Here is a 20,931-nt window from a genome sequence, read left to right as displayed (position 1 = left end):
GCCGCCTCTTGCTCAGATGAGATTAGGTAAGTGTATAGTCCTTCAGCACGATTGCGCCGTGATGTGCCGCTGATGCCCATATTAAATTCAGTCCCCCACAACTGGCGACGACATGATTTGCGCGCCGCGGCCCCCTTTGGCAATCCTGGGGTGGTGCTACCTTCCTACGCCTGAGCAGGCGCGACAATATTCCAATACGTGTGCTCTGCACTTGAAGGTGCACTCGGTGAACTGCAATCTGTTCGTTAGGGCACTGTCAGCACTTCAACCTCGAGTGTTTGCCTGACGCGTTTCGGATGATTCCTTCCTCATAGGCTCACTCCAATGATTTGCTATCAGCTGACACTCATTTAAATGCTCCAATGAGCTTCTTCACCTTTTCCCAACGCCTGCTGGGACTTGTAGTGTCAGCCGCCGCCTCTTGCTCAGATGAGATTAGGTAAGTGTATAGTCCTTCAGCACGATTGCGCCGTGATGTGCCGCTGATTCCCATATTAAATTCAGTCCCCCACAACTGGCGACGACATGATTTGCGCGCCGTGGCCCCCTTTGGCAATCCTGGGGTGGTGCTACCTTCCTACGCCTGAGCAGGCGCGACAATATTCCAATACGTGTGCTCTGCACTTGAAGGTGCACTCGGTGAACTGCAATCTGTTCGTTAGGGCACTGTCAGCACTTCAACCTCGAGTGTTTGCCTGACGCGTTTCGGATGATTCCTTCCTCATAGGCTCACTCCAATGATTTGCTATCAGCTGACACTCATTTAAATGCTCCAATGAGCTTCTTCACCTTTTCCCAACGCCTGCTGGGACTTGTAGTGTCAGCCGCCGCCTCTTGCTCAGATGAGATTAGGTAAGTGTATAGTCCTTCAGCACGATTGCGCCGTGATGTGCCGCTGATGCCCATATTAAATTCAGTCCCCCACAACTGGCGACGACATGATTTGCGCGCCGTGGCCCCCTTTGGCAATCCTGGGGTGGTGCTACCTTCCTACGCCTGAGCAGGCGCGACAATATTCCAATACGTGTGCTCTGCACTTGAAGGTGCACTCGGTGAACTGCAATCTGTTCGTTAGGGCACTGTCAGCACTTCAACCTCGAGTGTTTGCCTGACGCGTTTCGGATGATTCCTTCCTCATAGGCTCACTCCAATGATTTTCTATCAGCTGACACTCATTTAAATGCTCCAATGAGCTTCTTCACCTTTTCCCAACGCCTGCTGGGACTTGTAGTGTCAGCCGCCGCCTCTTGCTCAGATGAGATTAGGTAAGTGTATAGTCCTTCAGCACGATTGCGCCGTGATGTGCCGCTGATGCCCATATTAAATTCAGTCCCCCACAACTGGCGACGACATGATTTGCGCGCCGTGGCCCCCTTTGGCAATCCTGGGGTGGTGCTACCTTCCTACGCCTGAGCAGGCGCGACAATATTCCAATACGTGTGCTCTGCACTTGAAGGTGCACTCGGTGAACTGCAATCTGTTCGTTAGGGCACTGTCAGCACTTCAACCTCGAGTGTTTGCCTGACGCGTTTCGGATGATTCCTTCCTCATAGGCTCACTCCAATGATTTGCTATCAGCTGACACTCATTTAAATGCTCCAATGAGCTTCTTCACCTTTTCCCAACGCCTGCTGGGACTTGTAGTGTCAGCCGCCACCTCTTGCTCAGATGAGATTAGGTAAGTGTATAGTCCTTCAGCACGATTGCGCCGTGATGTGCCGCTGATGCCCATATTAAATTCAGTCCCCCACAACTGGCGACGACATGATTTGCGCGCCGTGGCCCCCTTTGGCAATCCTGGGGTGGTGCTACCTTCCTACGCCTGAGCAGGCGCGACAATATTCCAATACGTGTGCTCTGCACTTGAAGGTGCACTCGGTGAACTGCAATCTGTTCGTTAGGGCACTGTCAGCACTTCAACCTCGAGTGTTTGCCTGACGCGTTTCGGATGATTCCTTCCTCATAGGCTCACTCCAATGATTTGCTATCAGCTGACACTCATTTAAATGCTCCAATGAGCTTCTTCACCTTTTCCCAAGGCCTGCTGGGACTTGTAGTGTCAGCCGCCGCCTCTTGCTCAGATGAGATTAGGTAAGTGTATAGTCCTTAAGCACGATTGCGCCGTGATGTGCCGCTGATGCCCATATTAAATTCAGTCCCCCACAACTGGCGACGACATGATTTGCGCGCCGTGGCCCCCTTTGGCAATCCTGGGGTGGTGCTACCTTCCTACGCCTGAGCAGGCGCGACAATATTCCAATACGTGTGCTCTGCACTTGAAGGTGCACTCGGTGAACTGCAATCTGTTCGTTAGGGCACTGTCAGCACTTCAACCTCGAGTGTTTGCCTGACGCGTTTCGGATGATTCCTTCCTCATAGGCTCACTCCAATGATTTGCTATCAGCTGACACTCATTTAAATGCTCCAATGAGCTTCTTCACCTTTTCCCAACGCCTGCTGGGACTTGTAGTGTCAGCCGCCGCCTCTTGCTCAGATGAGATTAGGTAAGTGTATAGTCCTTCAGCACGATTGCGCCGTGATGTGCCGCTGATGCCCATATTAAATTCAGTCCCCCCACAACTGGCGACGACATGATTTGCGCGCCGTGGCCCCCTTTGGCAATCCTGGGGTGGTGCTACCTTCCTACGCCTGAGCAGGCGCGACAATATTCCAATACGTGTGCTCTGCACTTGAAGGTGCACTCGGTGAACTGCAATCTGTTCGTTAGGGCACTGTCAGCACTTCAACCTCGAGTGTTTGCCTGACGCGTTTCGGATGATTCCTTCCTCATAGGCTCACTCCAATGATTTGCTATCAGCTGACACTCATTTAAATGCTCCAATGAGCTTCTTCACCTTTTCCCAACGCCTGCTGGGACTTGTAGTGTCAGCCGCCGCCTCTTGCTCAGATGAGATTAGGTAAGTGTATAGTCCTTCAGCACGATTGCGCCGTGATGTGCCGCTGATGCCCATATTAAATTCAGTCCCCCACAACTGGCGACGACATGATTTGCGCGCCGTGGCCCCCTTTGGCAATCCTGGGGTGGTGCTACCTTCCTACGCCTGAGCAGGCGCGACAATATTCCAATACGTGTGCTCTGCACTTGAAGGTGCACTCGGTGAACTGCAATCTGTTCGTTAGGGCACTGTCAGCACTTCAACCTCGAGTGTTTGCCTGACGCGTTTCGGATGATTCCTTCCTCATAGGCTCACTCCAATGATTTGCTATCAGCTGACACTCATTTAAATGCTCCAATGAGCTTCTTCACCTTTTCCCAACGCCTGCTGGGACTTGTAGTGTCAGCCGCCGCCTCTTGCTGAGATGAGATTAGGTAAGTGTATAGTCCTTCAGCACGATTGCGCCGTGATGTGCCGCTGATGCCCATATTAAATTCAGTCCCCCACAACTGGCGACGACATGATTTGCGTGCCGTGGCCCCCTTTGGCAATCATGGGGTGGTGCTACCTTCCTACGCCTGAGCAGGCGCGACAATATTCCAATACGTGTGCTCTGCACTTGAAGGTGCACTCGGTGAACTGCAATCTGTTCGTTAGGGCACTGTCAGCACTTCAACCTCGAGTGTTTGCCTGACGCGTTTCGGATGATTCCTTCCTCATAGGCTCACTCCAATGATTTGCTATCAGCTGACACTCATTTAAATGCTCCAATGAGCTTCTTCACCTTTTCCCAACGCCTGCTGGGACTTGTAGTGTCAGCCGCCGCCTCTTGCTCAGATGAGATTAGGTAAGTGTATAGTCCTTCAGCACGATTGCGCCGTGATGTGCCGCTGATGCCCATATTAAATTCAGTCCCCCACAACTGGCGACGACATGATTTGCGCGCCGTGGCCCCCTTTGGCAATCCTGGGGTGGTGCTACCTTCCTACGCCTGAGCAGGCGCGACAATATTCCAATACGTGTGCTCTGCACTTGAAGGTGCACTCGGTGAACTGCAATCTGTTCGTTAGGGCACTGTCAGCACTTCAACCTCGAGTGTTTGCCTGACGCGTTTCGGATGATTCCTTCCTCATAGGCTCACTCCAATGATTTGCTATCAGCTGACACTCATTTAAATGCTCCAATGAGCTTCTTCACCTTTTCCCAACGCCTGCTGGGACTTGTAGTGTCAGCCGCCGCCTCTTGTTCAGATGAGATTAGGTAAGTGTATAGTCCTTCAGCACGATTGCGCTGTGATGTGCCGCTGATGCCCATATTAAATTCAGTCCCCCACAACTGGCGACGACATGATTTGCGCGCCGTGGCCCCCTTTGGCAATCCTGGGGTGGTGCTACCTTCCTACGCCTGAGCAGGCGCGACAATATTCCAATACGTGTGCTCTGCACTTGAAGGTGCACTCGGTGAACTGCAATCTGTTCGTTAGGGCACTGTCAGCACTTCAACCTCGAGTGTTTGCCTGACGTGTTTCGGATGATTCCTTCCTCATAGGCTCACTCCAATGATTTGCTATCAGCTGACACTCATTTAAATGCTCCAATGAGCTTCTTCACCTTTTCCCAACGCCTGCTGGGACTTGTAGTGTCAGCCGCTGCCTCTTGCTCAGATGAGATTAGGTAAGTGTATAGTCCTTCAGCACGATTGCGCCGTGATGTGCCGCTGATGCCCATATTAAATTCAGTCCCCCACAACTGCGACGACATGATTTGCGCGCCGTGGCCCCCTTTGGCAATCCTGGGGTGGTGCTACCTTCCTACGCCTGAGCAGGCGCGACAATATTCCAATACGTGTGCTCTGCACTTGAAGGTGCACTCGGTGAACTGCAATCTGTTCGTTAGGGCACTGTCAGCACTTCAACCTCGAGTGTTTGCCTGACGCGTTTCGGATGATTCCTTCCTCATAGGCTCACTCCAATGATTTGCTATCAGCTGACACTCATTTAAATGCTCCAATGAGCTTCTTCACCTTTTCCCAACGCCTGCTGGGACTTGTAGTGTCAGCCGCCGCCTCTTGCTCAGATGAGATTAGGTAAGTGTATAGTCCTTCAGCACGATTGCGCCGTGATGTGCCGCTGATGCCCATATTAAATTCAGTCCCCCACTACTGGCGACGACATGATTTGCGCGCCGTGGCCCCCTTTGGCAATCCTGGGGTGGTGCTACCTTCCTACGCCTGAGCAGGCGCGACAATATTCCAATACATGTGCTCTGCACTTGAAGGTGCACTCGGTGAACTGCAATCTGTTCGTTAGGGCACTGTCAGCACTTCAACCTCGAGTGTTTGCCTGACGCGTTTCGGATGATTCCTTCCTCATAGGCTCACTCCAATGATTTGCTATCAGCTGACACTCATTTAAATGCTCCAATGAGCTTCTTCACCTTTTCCCAACGCCTGCTGGGACTTGTAGTGTCAGCCGCCGCCTCTTGCTCAGATGAGATTAGGTAAGTGTATAGTCCTTCAGCACGATTGCGCCGTGATGTGCCGCTGATGCCCATATTAAATTCAGTCCCCCACAACTGGCGACGACATGATTTGCGCACCGTGGCCCCCTTTGGCAATCCTGGGGTGGTGCTACCTTCCTACGCCTGAGCAGGCGCGACAATATTCCAATACGTGTGCTCTGCACTTGAAGGTGCACTCGGTGAACTGCAATCTGTTCGTTAGGGCACTGTCAGCACTTCAACCTCGAGTGTTTGCCTGACGCGTTTCGGATGATTCCTTCCTCATAGGCTCACTCCAATGATTTGCTATCAGCTGACACTCATTTAAATGCTCCAATGAGCTTCTTCACCTTTTCCCAACGCCTGCTGGGACTTGTAGTGTCAGCCGCCGCCTCTTGCTCAGATGAGATTAGGTAAGTGTATAGTCCTTCAGCACGATTGCGCCGTGATGTGCCGCTGATGCCCATATTAAATTCAGTCCCCCACAACTGGCGACGACATGATTTGCGCGCCGTGGCCCCCTTTGGCAATCCTGGGGTGGTGCTACCTTCCTACGCCTGAGCAGGCGCGACAATATTCCAATACGTGTGCTCTGCACTTGAAGGTGCACTCGGTGAACTGCAATCTGTTCGTTAGGGCACTGTCAGCACTTCAACCTCGAGTGTTTGCCTGACGCGTTTCGGATGATTCCTTCCTCATAGGCTCACTCCAATGATTTGCTATCAGCTGACACTCATTTAAATGCTCCAATGAGCTTCTTCACCTTTTCCCAACGCCTGCTGGGACTTGTAGTGTCAGCCGCCGCCTCTTGCTCAGATGAGATTAGGTAAGTGTATAGTCCTTCAGCACGATTGCGCCGTGATGTGCCGCTGATGCCCATATTAAATTCAGTCCCCCACAACTGGCGACGACATGATTTGCGCGCCGTGGCCCCCTTTGGCAATCCTGGGGTGGTGCTACCTTCCTACGCCTGAGCAGGCGCGACAATATTCCAATACGTGTGCTCTGCACTTGAAGGTGCACTCGGTGAACTGCAATCTGTTCGTTAGGGCACTGTCAGCACTTCAACCTCGAGTGTTTGCCTGACGCGTTTCGGATGATTCCTTCCTCATAGGCTCACTCCAATGATTTGCTATCAGCTGACACTCATTTAAATGCTCCAATGAGCTTCTTCACCTTTTCCCAACGCCTGCTGGGACTTGTAGTGTCAGCCGCCGCCTCTTGCTCAGATGAGATTAGGTAAGTGTATAGTCCTTCAGCACGATTGCGCCGTGATGTGCCGCTGATGCCCATATTAAATTCAGTCCCCCACAACTGGCGACGACATGATTTGCGCGCCGTGGCCCCCTTTGGCAATCCTGGGGTGGTGCTACCTTCCTACGCCTGAGCAGGCGCGACAATATTCCAATACGTGTGCTCTGCACTTGAAGGTGCACTCGGTGAACTGCAATCTGTTCGTTAGGGCACTGTCAGCACTTCAACCTCGAGTGTTTGCCTGACGCGTTTCGGATGATTCCTTCCTCATAGGCTCACTCCAATGATTTGCTATCAGCTGACACTCATTTAAATGCTCCAATAAGCTTCTTCACCTTTTCCCAACGCCTGCTGGGACTTGTAGTGTCAGCCGCCGCCTCTTGCTCAGATGAGATTAGGTAAGTGTATAGTCCTTCAGCACGATTGCGCCGTGATGTGCCGCTGATGCCCATATTAAATTCAGTCCCCCACAACTGGCGACGACATGATTTGCGCGCCGTGGCCCCCTTTGGCAATCCTGGGGTGGTGCTACCTTCCTACGCCTGAGCAGGCGCGACAATATTCCAATACGTGTGCTCTGCACTTGAAGGTGCACTCGGTGAACTGCAATCTGTTCGTTAGGGCACTGTCAGCACTTCAACCTCGAGTGTTTGCCTGACGTGTTTCGGATGATTCCTTCCTCATAGGCTCACTCCAATGATTTGCTATCAGCTGACACTCATTTAAATGCTCCAATGAGCTTCTTCACCTTTTCCCAACGCCTGCTGGGACTTGTAGTGTCAGCCGCTGCCTCTTGCTCAGATGAGATTAGGTAAGTGTATAGTCCTTCAGCACGATTGCGCCGTGATGTGCCGCTGATGCCCATATTAAATTCAGTCCCCCACAACTGCGACGACATGATTTGCGCGCCGTGGCCCCCTTTGGCAATCCTGGGGTGGTGCTACCTTCCTACGCCTGAGCAGGCGCGACAATATTCCAATACGTGTGCTCTGCACTTGAAGGTGCACTCGGTGAACTGCAATCTGTTCGTTAGGGCACTGTCAGCACTTCAACCTCGAGTGTTTGCCTGACGCGTTTCGGATGATTCCTTCCTCATAGGCTCACTCCAATGATTTGCTATCAGCTGACACTCATTTAAATGCTCCAACGAGCTTCTTCACCTTTTCCCAACGCCTGCTGGGACTTGTAGTGTCAGCCGCCGCCTCTTGCTCAGATGAGATTAGGTAAGTGTATAGTCCTTCAGCACGATTGCGCCGTGATGTGCCGCTGATGCCCATATTAAATTCAGTCCCCCACAACTGGCGACGACATGATTTGCGCGCCGTGGCCCCCTTTGGCAATCCTGGGGTGGTGCTACCTTCCTACGCCTGAGCAGGCGCGACAATATTCCAATACATGTGCTCTGCACTTGAAGGTGCACTCGGTGAACTGCAATCTGTTCGTTAGGGCACTGTCAGCACTTCAACCTCGAGTGTTTGCCTGACGCGTTTCGGATGATTCCTTCCTCATAGGCTCACTCCAATGATTTGCTATCAGCTGACACTCATTTAAATGCTCCAATGAGCTTCTTCACCTTTTCCCAACGCCTGCTGGGACTTGTAGTGTCAGCCGCCGCCTCTTGCTCAGATGAGATTAGGTAAGTGTATAGTCCTTCAGCACGATTGCGCCGTGATGTGCCGCTGATGCCCATATTAAATTCAGTCCCCCACAACTGGCGACGACATGATTTGCGCACCGTGGCCCCCTTTGGCAATCCTGGGGTGGTGCTACCTTCCTACGCCTGAGCAGGCGCGACAATATTCCAATACGTGTGCTCTGCACTTGAAGGTGCACTCGGTGAACTGCAATCTGTTCGTTAGGGCACTGTCAGCACTTCAACCTCGAGTGTTTGCCTGACGCGTTTCGGATGATTCCTTCCTCATAGGCTCACTCCAATGATTTGCTATCAGCTGACACTCATTTAAATGCTCCAATGAGCTTCTTCACCTTTTCCCAACGCCTGCTGGGACTTGTAGTGTCAGCCGCCGCCTCTTGCTCAGATGAGATTAGGTAAGTGTATAGTCCTTCAGCACGATTGCGCCGTGATGTGCCGCTGATGCCCATATTAAATTCAGTCCCCCACAACTGGCGACGACATGATTTGCGCGCCGTGGCCCCCTTTGGCAATCCTGGGGTGGTGCTACCTTCCTACGCCTGAGCAGGCGCGACAATATTCCAATACGTGTGCTCTGCACTTGAAGGTGCACTCGGTGAACTGCAATCTGTTCGTTAGGGCACTGTCAGCACTTCAACCTCGAGTGTTTGCCTGACGCGTTTCGGATGATTCCTTCCTCATAGGCTCACTCCAATGATTTGCTATCAGCTGACACTCATTTAAATGCTCCAATGAGCTTCTTCACCTTTTCCCAACGCCTGCTGGGACTTGTAGTGTCAGCCGCCGCCTCTTGCTCAGATGAGATTAGGTAAGTGTATAGTCCTTCAGCACGATTGCGCCGTGATGTGCCGCTGATGCCCATATTAAATTCAGTCCCCCACAACTGGCGACGACATGATTTGCGCGCCGTGGCCCCCTTTGGCAATCCTGGGGTGGTGCTACCTTCCTACGCCTGAGCAGGCGCGACAATATACCAATACGTGTGCTCTGCACTTGAAGGTGCACTCGGTGAACTGCAATCTGTTCGTTAGGGCACTGTCAGCACTTCAACCTCGAGTGTTTGCCTGACGCGTTTCGGATGATTCCTTCCTCATAGGCTCACTCCAATGATTTGCTATCAGCTGACACTCATTTAAATGCTCCAATGAGCTTCTTCACCTTTTCCCAACGCCTGCTGGGACTTGTAGTGTCAGCCGCCACCTCTTGCTCAGATGAGATTAGGTAAGTGTATAGTCCTTCAGCACGATTGCGCCGTGATGTGCCGCTGATGCCCATATTAAATTCAGTCCCCCACAACTGGCGACGACATGATTTGCGCGCCGTGGCACCCTTTGGCAATCCTGGGGTGGTGCTACCTTCCTACGCCTGAGCAGGCGCGACAATATTCCAATACGTGTGCTCTGCACTTGAAGGTGCACTCGGTGAACTGCAATCTGTTCGTTAGGGCACTGTCAGCACTTCAACCTCGAGTGTTTGCCTGACGCGTTTCGGATGATTCCTTCCTCATAGGCTCACTCCAATGATTTGCTATCAGCTGACACTCATTTAAATGCTCCAATGAGCTTCTTCACCTTTTCCCAACGTGCACTTGAAGGTGCACCTTCAAGTGCAGAGCACACGTATTGGAATATTGTCGTGCCTGCTCAGGCGTAGGAAGGTAGCACCACCCCAGGATTTCCAAAGGGGGCCACGGCGCGCAAATCATGTCGTCGCCAGTTGTGGGGGACTGAATTTAATATGGGCATCAGCGGCACATCACGGCGCAATCGTGCTGAAGGACTATACACTTACCTAATCTCATCTGAGCAAGAGGCGGCGGCTGACACTACAAGTCCCAGCAGGCGTTGGGAAAAGGTGAAGAAGCTCATTGGAGCATTTAAATGAGTGTCAGCTGATAGCAAATCATTGGAGTGAGCCTATGAGGAAGGAATCATCCGAAACGCGTAAGGCAAACACTCGAGGTTGAAGTGCTGACAGTGCCCTAACGAACAGATTGCAGTTCACCGAGTGCACCTTCAAGTGCAGAGCACACGTATTGGAATATTGTCGTGCCTGCTCAGGCGTAGGAAGGTAGCACCACCCCAGGATTTCCAAAGGGGGCCACGGCGCGCAAATCATGTCGTTGCCAGTTGTGGGGGACTGAATTTAATATGGGCATCAGCGGCACATCACGGCGCAATCGTGCTGAAGGACTATACACTTACCTAATCTCATCTGAGCAAGAGGCGGCGGCTGACACTACAAGTCCCAGCAGGCGTTGGGAAAAGGTGAAGAAGCTCATTGGAGCATTTAAATGAGTGTCAGCTGATAGCAAATCATTGGAGTGAGCCTATGAGGAAGGAATCATCCGAAACGCGTCAGGCAAACACTCGAGATTGAAGTGCTGACAGTGCCCTAACGAACAGATTGCAGTTCACCGAGTGCACCTTCAAGTGCAGAGCACACGTATTGGAATATTGTCGCGCCTGCTCAGGCGTAGGAAGGTAGCACCACCCCAGGATTGCCAAAGGGGGCCACGGCGCGCAAATCATGTCGTCGCCAGTTGTGGCGGACTGAATTTAATATGGGCATCAGCGGCAAATCACGGCGCAATCGTGCTGAAGGACTATACACTTACCTAATCTCATCTGAGCAAGAGGCGGCGGCTGACACTACAAGTCCCAGCAGGCGTTGGGAAAAGGTGAAGAAGCTCATTGGAGCATTTAAATGAGTGTCAGCTGATAGCAAATCATTGGAGTGAGCCTATGAGGAAGGAATCATCCGAAACGCGTCAGGCAAACACTCGAGGTTGAAGTGCTGACAGTGCCCTAACGAACAGATTGCAGTTCACCGAGTGCACCTTCAAGTGCAGAGCACACGTATTGGAATATTGTCGCGCCTGCTCAGGCGTAGGAAGGTAGCACCACCCCAGGATTGCCAAAGGGGGCCACGGCGCGCAAATCATGTCGTCGCCAGTTGTGGGGGACTAAATTTAATATGGGCATCAGCGGCACATCACGGCGCAATCGTGCTGAAGGACTATACACTTACCTAATCTCATCTGAGCAAGAGGCGGCGGCTGACACTACAAGTCCCAGCAGGCGTTGGGAAAAGGTGAAGAAGCTCATTGGAGCATTTGAATGAGTGTCAGCTGATAGCAAATCATTGGAGTGAGCCTATGAGGAAGGAATCATCCGAAACGCGTCAGGCAAACACTCGAGGTTGAAGTGCTGACAGTGCCCTAACGAACAGATTGCAGTTCACCGAGTGCACCTTCAAGTGCAGAGCACACGTATTGGAATATTGTCGCGCCTGCTCAGGCGTAGGAAGGTAGCACCACCCCAGGATTGCCAAAGGGGGCCACGGCGCGCAAATCATGTTGTCGCCAGTTGTGGGGGACTGAATTTAATATGGGCATCAGCGGCACATCACGGCGCAATCGTGCTGAAGGACTATACACTTACCTAATCTCATCTGAGCAAGAGGCGGCGGCTGACACTACAAGTCCCAGCAGGCGTTGGGAAAAGGTGAAGAAGCTCATTGGAGCATTTAAATGAGTGTCAGCTGATAGCAAATCATTGGAGTGAGCCTATGAGGAAGGAATCATCCGAAACGCGTCAGGCAAACACTCGAGGTTGAAGTGCTGACAGTGCCCTAACGAACAGATTGCAGTTCACCGAGTGCACCTTCAAGTGCAGAGCACACGTATTGGAATATTGTCGCGCCTGCTCAGGCGTAGGAAGGTAGCACCACCCCAGGATTGCCAAAGGGGGCCACGGCGCGCAAATCATGTCGTCGCCAGTTGTGGGGGACTGAATTTAATATGGGCATCAGCGGCACATCACGGCGCAATCGTGCTGAAGGACTATACACTTACCTAATCTCATCTGAGCAAGAGGCGGCGGCTGACACTACAAGTCCCAGCAGGCGTTGGGAAAAGGTGAAGAAGCTCATTGGAGCATTTAAATGAGTGTCAGCTGATAGCAAATCATTGGAGTGAGCCTATGAGGAAGGAATCATCCGAAACGCGTCAGGCAAACACTCGAGGTTGAAGTGCTGACAGTGCCCTAACGAACAGATTGCAGTTCACCGAGTGCACCTTCAAGTGCAGAGCACACGTATTGGAATATTGTCGCGCCTGCTCAGGCGTAGGAAGGTAGCACCACGTATTGGAATATATATATATATATATATATATATATATATATATATATGTATTATCTACTGGCGGTCACCAGTAGATAGTTATAGTTAGGACCTATTTTCCATAGGAAATCCGCAACATTCTATTCCCAATAAGTCTGGCGCCGGTTGACGAATACTCGCGAAATTTTCCAAACTTTTGGCCAGCTCCGCTCCGCTCCTACACTGAAAGTGTCCCGGTGATTCGTCAAGCGGGGGCCGAGAAAAAAGGGGGGTCCCAAAACGCATTTTCCCCATGCAATTTCCCATAGGATCTGTTGTCGCAGCTACAGCCCGAACCGCTGAACGGAATGACACCAAATTTGGCAAAGAGGTAGTCCTCAGTTCAGACTCGTGCCTTTTGCATATATGGTGTCAATCCGTTCAGTAGTTCCTGGGAAAATTAGAGTTAAAAGTACATAAATATCTATGGCCGCAGACGATCCGCGGACCGTACACGCACCGTAAGCGCACCCTCCTCGAACCGAGCACGCACCCTCCCGATCGCGCGCAGAATGCTAATTGGCTGTCGAGTGTCTCTCTACATTCGAAACCAGGAACTGTTGGCGGCCATTTTCTGCCTCGGTAGAAGCGAGGCTGAAGAAGCAAGGGGAAAAACTGTGTAAAACATATAAAGGGGGCAGAGTGAAAATACTCTGACCCTCTAGAGGTGCTTAGGGGGTCCCAGAAGGACCCCCTGGGGCCCCCCACTTTTTAAATAAAAAAAAACAGCGAAATGCGTGCACGGTGCGCGCAGCCTATCCCGTTGGATGCACGGATTCTCTGGCGGTGGGTTCAAAGATCCAAGGGAAAAAAATGAAATTGTTGGGAGCTAAAGATTAAGCTTAACTGTTTTGTTCTGGAGTGGCTCTAAAAAGAGCCGTTGTGTTCATTCTGAGTTTTTGGTACTTATAAGTAAGTACCTATACAGAGTCTAAAGTTGTTGAGGAAGACTCTGTTTCCTTCATCAGTAAAGTGTACTCCATCTCTCCTATACATCTCTTGCATATGAAAGCGCAGATTGTTATTGTAAATGGACCCCATTCTGTAGTCTCGGAGAAAAGCAGAAACAGATTTATTCACATGTTTCCTAGCTTTCTCAATCTGTGGACAAAAATGATCGGACCAGTTCCATTTCTGCCTTTGGCATATGTTAGAATACACAAAGGCAGTTTTAGGGAAAAGTGAAATCAGTTCCGCAAAGGTGTCCTTCATAAGCATTTCAAGACCTACCCCAGTCAAAGTGCCTAGGTCATTGCCACCACAGTGCACTATTATGCGGTCAGGGTGTTGGATTTGCATGAAGGATTTCACCAATGGCATCAATTGGTGCCACTTTAACCCTCTCTGTCCAATCCATTTAATGTCTACATTTGGCAAATCTAGGTCTTTGTGAATGCCTTTGTTTTCTGCATACCTTTGGCTCCAGAAAATGTAGCTGTGTCCTACAATCCACACTGTAAGCATCTTGTAAGGAGGTCTGGATGCACTCAGATGGTCTCTGTAAATGAAATGGCAGTTTGGAAAGTAAGATGTTTGTAAAATGGTGGCTAAGATGCAATTTTGAAAAAAGACAAGAAATCATTGGTTGTTTGACAACCTTCTATACTGAAAGGTAGGGTGCATATTTCTGTTTAAACGCATGATTCTTATTGGTTAACAAAAACTTATTGTAAGGAACATTATATATGATAAGCTGATATGTTGAGAAGTCAAGCACACTTGCTGTTTTGATTAGCAACATTGTGTGTGCTGAACTTGTGACCTGTGTGCTCAGTACAGTGTTCCATGACCTGTTTCTATGGTAACGGGCAGAAGGCAGATTGGGGGAAGGGTTGAAGTTTATGTCATTTGGAAAGAGTTGAAATGTTTAACCAATAGAAATGTGTGTTTGCTTTTGAATTTATGTGGGAAGGAATATGATTTGATGTTTACATGTATATGTGTGGAAAATGAGAGGGAAACTTTGCCATTCTTTGTTTCTGCTGACAGGTGCACAGTGCAGAGATTCTGTATAAGAAAATCTGGTGTGTGACTGATATCTGGTGTGTGACTGATATACTTCTTAATCTACAAAACATCTTGAAAGGTGAGTTATTTAATTGTGAGGGGATGTATGTAGACTATTTTTATTTTAATCAGACTAATGTATTTCTTCTGCTAAAGTGTAGGGAGTATTTTTTTTCTCTACAATCTTATTGACAGTGTGTGTGCATGTAGAAACCATTTTGTGATAAGGATTTGTTTTTGTAGACAGTGTATGCAGTTTTTATATTTTGGTAGAATTAGAAACCAGTCATTGTTTATGAATTTGTGAAATGAGTTATGTTTCTGCAGTAAATTGTAGTACTCCTTGTAGATGAAGAAATGTGTTTTTGGTATAGTGCAAGGGATAGTGTTGTTTGTCTAGAATCACACAGAGAGCCTGTGTGCATTTGGGAACCACTGTGAGAGAAGCATTTAGTAACATCTTGTATTTGCTGACAGATAACTCATTGAAAACATGTCATGTTGTCAAGTTTTAGTAGCATTAGAAGATAGTTATGGCTTATGCTTTCATTAAATGAGTCAGGTATTGACACTAAAGTGCAGTCGCGAAATATGTAGATTGTGTGCAGTTCCCTTACCACTTCCACTGTAGTGAACGAGTTTTGGTAAACTCCTAGGTATAGTGGTGCTTGTCTAGAATCACACTGTGAGTCTGTGTGCATTTGGGAACCACTGTGAGAGAAGCGTTTGGTGACATCGTGTATTTGCTGGCAGATAACTATTTTAAAACCTGTCATGTTGTGAAGTTTTAGTAGCATTAGAAGACAGTGTTTGCTTATGCATTGATAAAATGAGTCATGCTTTGACACTAAAGTGCAGTACCATGTAGTATTGTCTTCACTGCACCAGAACTGAAAATTTAAATTTTTTACCCAGGCACTGTCCTAGAAGTAGTCTGCATGTAGTTCTCTAACCACCTACACACTTGTTTGTCACACCTTCAATTCCCTAGTCAGTATCCATACACTTCCAGGAAACACCCTGTCACTCCCTTTGCAGTCCTCTGGTGACCCATTCAGCACCATGTACTAATCCATTCACTGTGCCAAAACCCAAACACTTATAAATTCACCAAGACACTCTCTTTCCAGTACTCTAATGATTCAGTCACTGCCTAAGTATTCATGCACTGAGCCAGGCCTTAGCACATGGACTGCTTCTAACCCCTATGCACTATGCATGCAGTCTTCTAACCACCTAGACACTTGTCTTTTACACTTTCAATTCCCTAGTCAGTATCCATATAGTCCAGCAAACATCCTGTCACTCCCTTTGCACTCTTCTAGTGACCCATTCAGTACCAAGTACTAATCCAGTCCCTGCGCCAAAAGCCTACCACTTATAAATTCATCCAGGCAGTCTCCTTGCTGTAGTCTGATCATTCAGTCAGTACCCAAGTACTCATGCAGTGAGCCAGGCCTTAGCACATGGAGTGCTTTAAATGCCTATCCAGTATGCATTCAGTCCTCTAATCAGCTACACAGTTGTCTTTCACACCTTCAATTCCCCAGTTAGTATTCATACACTTTTAGCAAACACCCTGTTACTCACCCAGTGTGTCTCCTTTTAGTACTGTAATCATTCAGTCAGTTAGCATGTGGTCTTTTAGTGAGGTAGGCTTTAGGGCATGAACTGCTTCAAAGTAGTATGCACTATGCATGTAGTGTTTTAATCATCGTCACACTTGTGGTTCAGGGCTATAGTTTTTATATAAAATGTGTTTGTACAGTAATGGAATACTGTAAATTTGAAAGTTATTAATATACATTTATTTGTGATTCTTTTTTGCAGATACTGTTTTTCAACGTTAAAATAGAGAAATTATGCCAGAAAAAAAAAGAAAAAGAAAAGAACAGAGACAGGAGGATTATTTGAAGAAACATCAACCACAAGTATTGAATGAACAAGATAATGTGGCTAAAAGGAAAAAATCTTCTGGTAAGATCACGAAGCAATTTATTAAAAATGTTTGTAGGAGCAAACAGAATGTAGATAATGCTGCAACTTCAGAGAATTTTTTAAGTAAGAAAAAAAATCAAAATAAGAGGAAAAGTAAAAAAGCAAATGTTCAGTCAAAGGAGATAAAGTATGGTAAAAGAAGACAAAATCAGTATAAGGAATTACGCAAAAAAATATTTTACAAGAGAGTAGTGCATAATTTGCTGAAAGATGTGAAGAAATATAAAAAGAGAGCTTTATTTTATAAACAGAAAAAGCATATTGAAAGCATTGTGGAAAAGGCTTTTGAAGTAAAAAGGAAACTGTTTATTTTAGTGTTAAACAGAATTCGATCACTAGATAAACCAATATATGTAATGAAGGCCAAAAGTAGGAGGAAAAGAGTTATTAATAAAAAAAAAATGTGTGATGTTTTTTAGGGAGAATGGAAACACAGTTGACACCAGTGGTAGAGGTTATGAGGTTAGTGATGGTTGTCCAATGGAGAAAGAGAAAATGGTTGAAAGAAATGCAGAGGAAGTGATAGCTGATGAAGTTTTAGGGAGACGTGCTAAAAACCCTGTGTACACTTGGGATTGCAGTAGTGCTTGTAGTGTATGACAGGAATCTATTGAAAAATTATGTAGTTTTATACGAGCCTATACTAAAAAAAGTGTAAAACAAAAGATTATGCTGTTGCAAGGACTAGACCCTTGCAGAGTGAGAAAACATACTGGTTTGCAAGGTCATTCTCTGGCTTGTCTTTCTAGGAAAGTTTGTGAAAGGGTTTTTCACCATTTCAGAATGCTGGCAGTACATCATACTCAAATGCGGAAGTTAGTGAGAAGTTTGTATTATGCAAAAAGTCCAGCACTAAAGTTAAGTGAGTTGAACAGTGCTCTTTTACGTGGGTCAGTTTCAGATGTGAAGCAGGTCTGTGAGGATATTGAGTTTTGTTACTTTGGGCCTCAGCAAGAGAGTGAAGAAACTGACACATTAGTAGAACAAAATGTCGAAGACAATGTAGAACCTGTAATTACAGAAAAATTTGAGGATGAAATCACAAAGTTTAAGGTAATTTCAGGTGAAAGACCAAATGTTTCTTGTATTTGTTGTCAGGGAAGTCACTATAAAAATCAGACTAGGGGTGTCAATCTGTATTTAAAAAGTGAAATAGAAGATAATGATAAGTGGATGGAATTTGCAACTTATTTGTTAGTAGAGGATTGTTTTGATTTGGGATGTGAGCAGCGTATTTGCAAATATTGTTATAACAAATTAGATGAGAATAAAATGCCTGCTAGAGCTGTTCATAATAATCCAGAGTTGGTTGCTATTCCTCCAGAGCTGATAGATTTAAATACGTATGAGTCTATTCTTTTAAAATGTGTTCACCCGTTTCAGGCTATTGTTCGTATGGAGCCCAAAACAAGTAAATTACCTCCATCAGAGTTGCAAAGAGGATTGAAAGGAAGAGTTGTGTATTTACCATTAGATTTAAGGAAAAATATTGAAACTATTGGTGTAGATCATGCAGAAAATGAACCACTAGTCATTCTAGTTATTGGTGTTCCTACTAAGGTGCCGATTCCGATCGGGTAAAACATTTTCCCGTACGACTCGTATCCGTATTTTTTTACGTACGAGTCGTTCAAGTCCCGTACAAACGGCGAAGTACGATTTGTACCGTAAAATTACATACGAATTGCCTCGGGAAAAGTCTACGAGACGTCCCCGGACAGATTTACGTACGAGTCGTAAAACTGAAGTCCGAGCACACAAGTCCGATCCATACCGGCGTCCCGAATACACAAGCGTATGGAAAACGTCCCGTACGGAGCAAACTTTGTACGACCACTACCCCGGGTACACTTGGGCCCGGGGTATGAGTCGTACGGACCCCCTACCCCACCCATGCCATACCCCAGCACCCGCGCATGTACGTGCCGTACCCCAGCACCCGCATATGTCTGCGCCGTACCCCCCACCCCAGCACATGCGTATGTAAGCGCCGTATCCCCCACCCCAGCCCCGTACTTGGACACACTGTACCCCAACACCGTACCCCAGCACCCGTGCATGTACGCGCCGTACCCCAGCACACGCGTATGTAAGTGCTGTACCCCCCACCACAGCACCCGCGTATGTACACCCCGTACCCCCCACCCCAGCCCCGTACTTGGACACACCGTACCCCAACACCATACCCCAGCATCACGTATGTACGAGTTTTACAACACCATTGCACATGTGATCACTGTACAACAACATAGCCATGGACGCACCTTACCTACGAAAAAGACTCGTACTGAACCAGGATACTGTAAAATAGCACAAGGACCGTCAATTCGACTCGCACGACACCACAAAACACGTCTACCGGACAAAAAACAACTAAAAGACTGACCTGGCACATCCAAACAGTCAAAGAGAGGCCCAAACTCACAACCACCTCTTATAACACACCCACCAAAAGTTCAAACACACCCACACCCACAAATGGACCAATAAAAAGGACCCACAAACACAAACCATGAGCCTTTGCAACAGACCCACTGCTGACAGACATCACACACAAACAACTGCACCCATACACCTTAACTCACACACCTTGACACAACCTCCTTCACACAGACCCCCTCTACACATACACACACCTACATATTCACACCCACACACCCACACACCCACAACCATCCACACCCACACCCCACACCATGCCCACAGACAAAAATCCAAAGTTCACAAGGGAGGAGCTGGACATCCTTGTCAACGAAATCATCAGAGTCGAGCCACAGCTGTTTGGAACATTGGTCAGACAGACCAGCATATCCCAATAAACTAGCCTGTGGCAGAGGATCGTCGATCAGGTGAATGCTGTTGCGCCCATCAGAAGGACCAGGAATGAATGTCAAGCCAGGTGGTACGATCTGTGCAGGGCAGTCAAGCACAAAATGAACGAGGAATACGCCCAGAGTAACATCACAGGAGGTGGGCTGCCCCGCAGACCGGTACATTACCATCCCTGGGAGGAGAAGGTGATGGCCCTGCTTCCCCCGGTGGGAGTACACGGAGTCGAAGGAGTTTGAGAGCCTGGTGAGTACACAAACAACTCACGTAACATGGGGGGAATGGCATCCACACCCCAACTACAACAAATGCACTCACCTACCCCCAAGCCCTCACCTGACACAACCACACTCTAAACAACGCTCAGGCCACTAACATGAGTATGCCCCATTTACAAAGCAAGGCCATGCCATGTCCCAGCCTACACAAACCACAAACCCAAGACAGGATGTCCGGGATGCTGGGAGGGTGGGGATCACTAAACATATTGTACAACTCAGAAACAGACACCATTGCCCTCAGCCCATATGGCCCAGGTACATACCCATGCACCATGCGCAATGCACAGGGACTGGCAAAGTACTGACAAGGTAGCTCTGACACTTGGCCCTGCTGTAGGCAGTACAAGGCCCTCCTGTGACAACTGCAAAATCTAACGCAAACACAACCAGCTCAGATATCTAGGACAGGAACTCACACTCACTGACATGGCAGCATGCTCCATGGGGGGACAGATACATCACCTGGGAGACCAACTGCCATATCACACTACACCCACCAGCAGGCACCGTCAATCAATCAACAATCGATCAGGGTATTTGTAAGGCGCGCTACTTACCTGTGAGGGCCTCAAGGCGCTGAGGGGAGGTTCCAATACTGCTCGAAGAGACAGGTCTTGAGGAGTCATCTGAAGGCAAGTAGGTCTTGGGTCAGTCGTAGGTGGGTTGGGAGGGTTTTCCAGCTCTTGGCGGCGAGGTAGGAGAAGGATCTGCTGCAGGCGGGCGTACATTGGATGCGGGGGACAGCTGCGAGGGCGAGGATGCCGGAGCCGAGCTGGCGGGTGGGGCTGTAGAAGCTGAGTCTGATGTGCAGGTAGGTTTGTCCGGCGGTGTGGAGTGCCTTGTGTGCGTGGCTGAGGAGCCTACAGGTGCTCCTCTTGTCGATGTGGACCCAGTGCAGGTCTCTCAGGAGGGGGGAGATGTGGCTGTGGTAGGGGGCGTTGCCGATCACTTGTGCCGAGGCGTTTCAGAAGCGTAGTAGCCGCTGTTGGTGTGTGGATGGGAGTCCTGCGTAGAGTGCAGTGGTGTTGTCCAGTCAGCTGCTGACGAGGGCCTGTGTCACTGTTCTACTTGTTTAAGTCGGGATCCACCAGTAGATCTGGCGGAGCGTGCGTAGGGTGTCGTAGCAGGAGGAGTAGATGTCGTTGACCTGCTTGGACATGGAGAGGGAGGATGCGAGGAGCATTCCTAGGTTGCGTGCGTGTTAGGTGGGTGTCAGTGATGTCCCCAGAGCGATTGGCCACTAGGAGTCATTCCAGGGTGAGGGTGTGGATCCCAGGATGAGGACCTCCGTCTTGTCGGAGTTCAGTTTCATATGGCCACTCCCCATCCAGTCGTCGATGGCCCTCAGA

The sequence above is a fragment of the Triturus cristatus genome, chromosome 5_2 (genome assembly GCF_964204655.1).
Source record: "Triturus cristatus chromosome 5_2, aTriCri1.1, whole genome shotgun sequence".
Classification (NCBI taxonomy): Eukaryota; Metazoa; Chordata; class Amphibia; order Caudata; family Salamandridae; genus Triturus; species Triturus cristatus.
Note: the sequence above shows the minus strand (reverse complement) of the source record.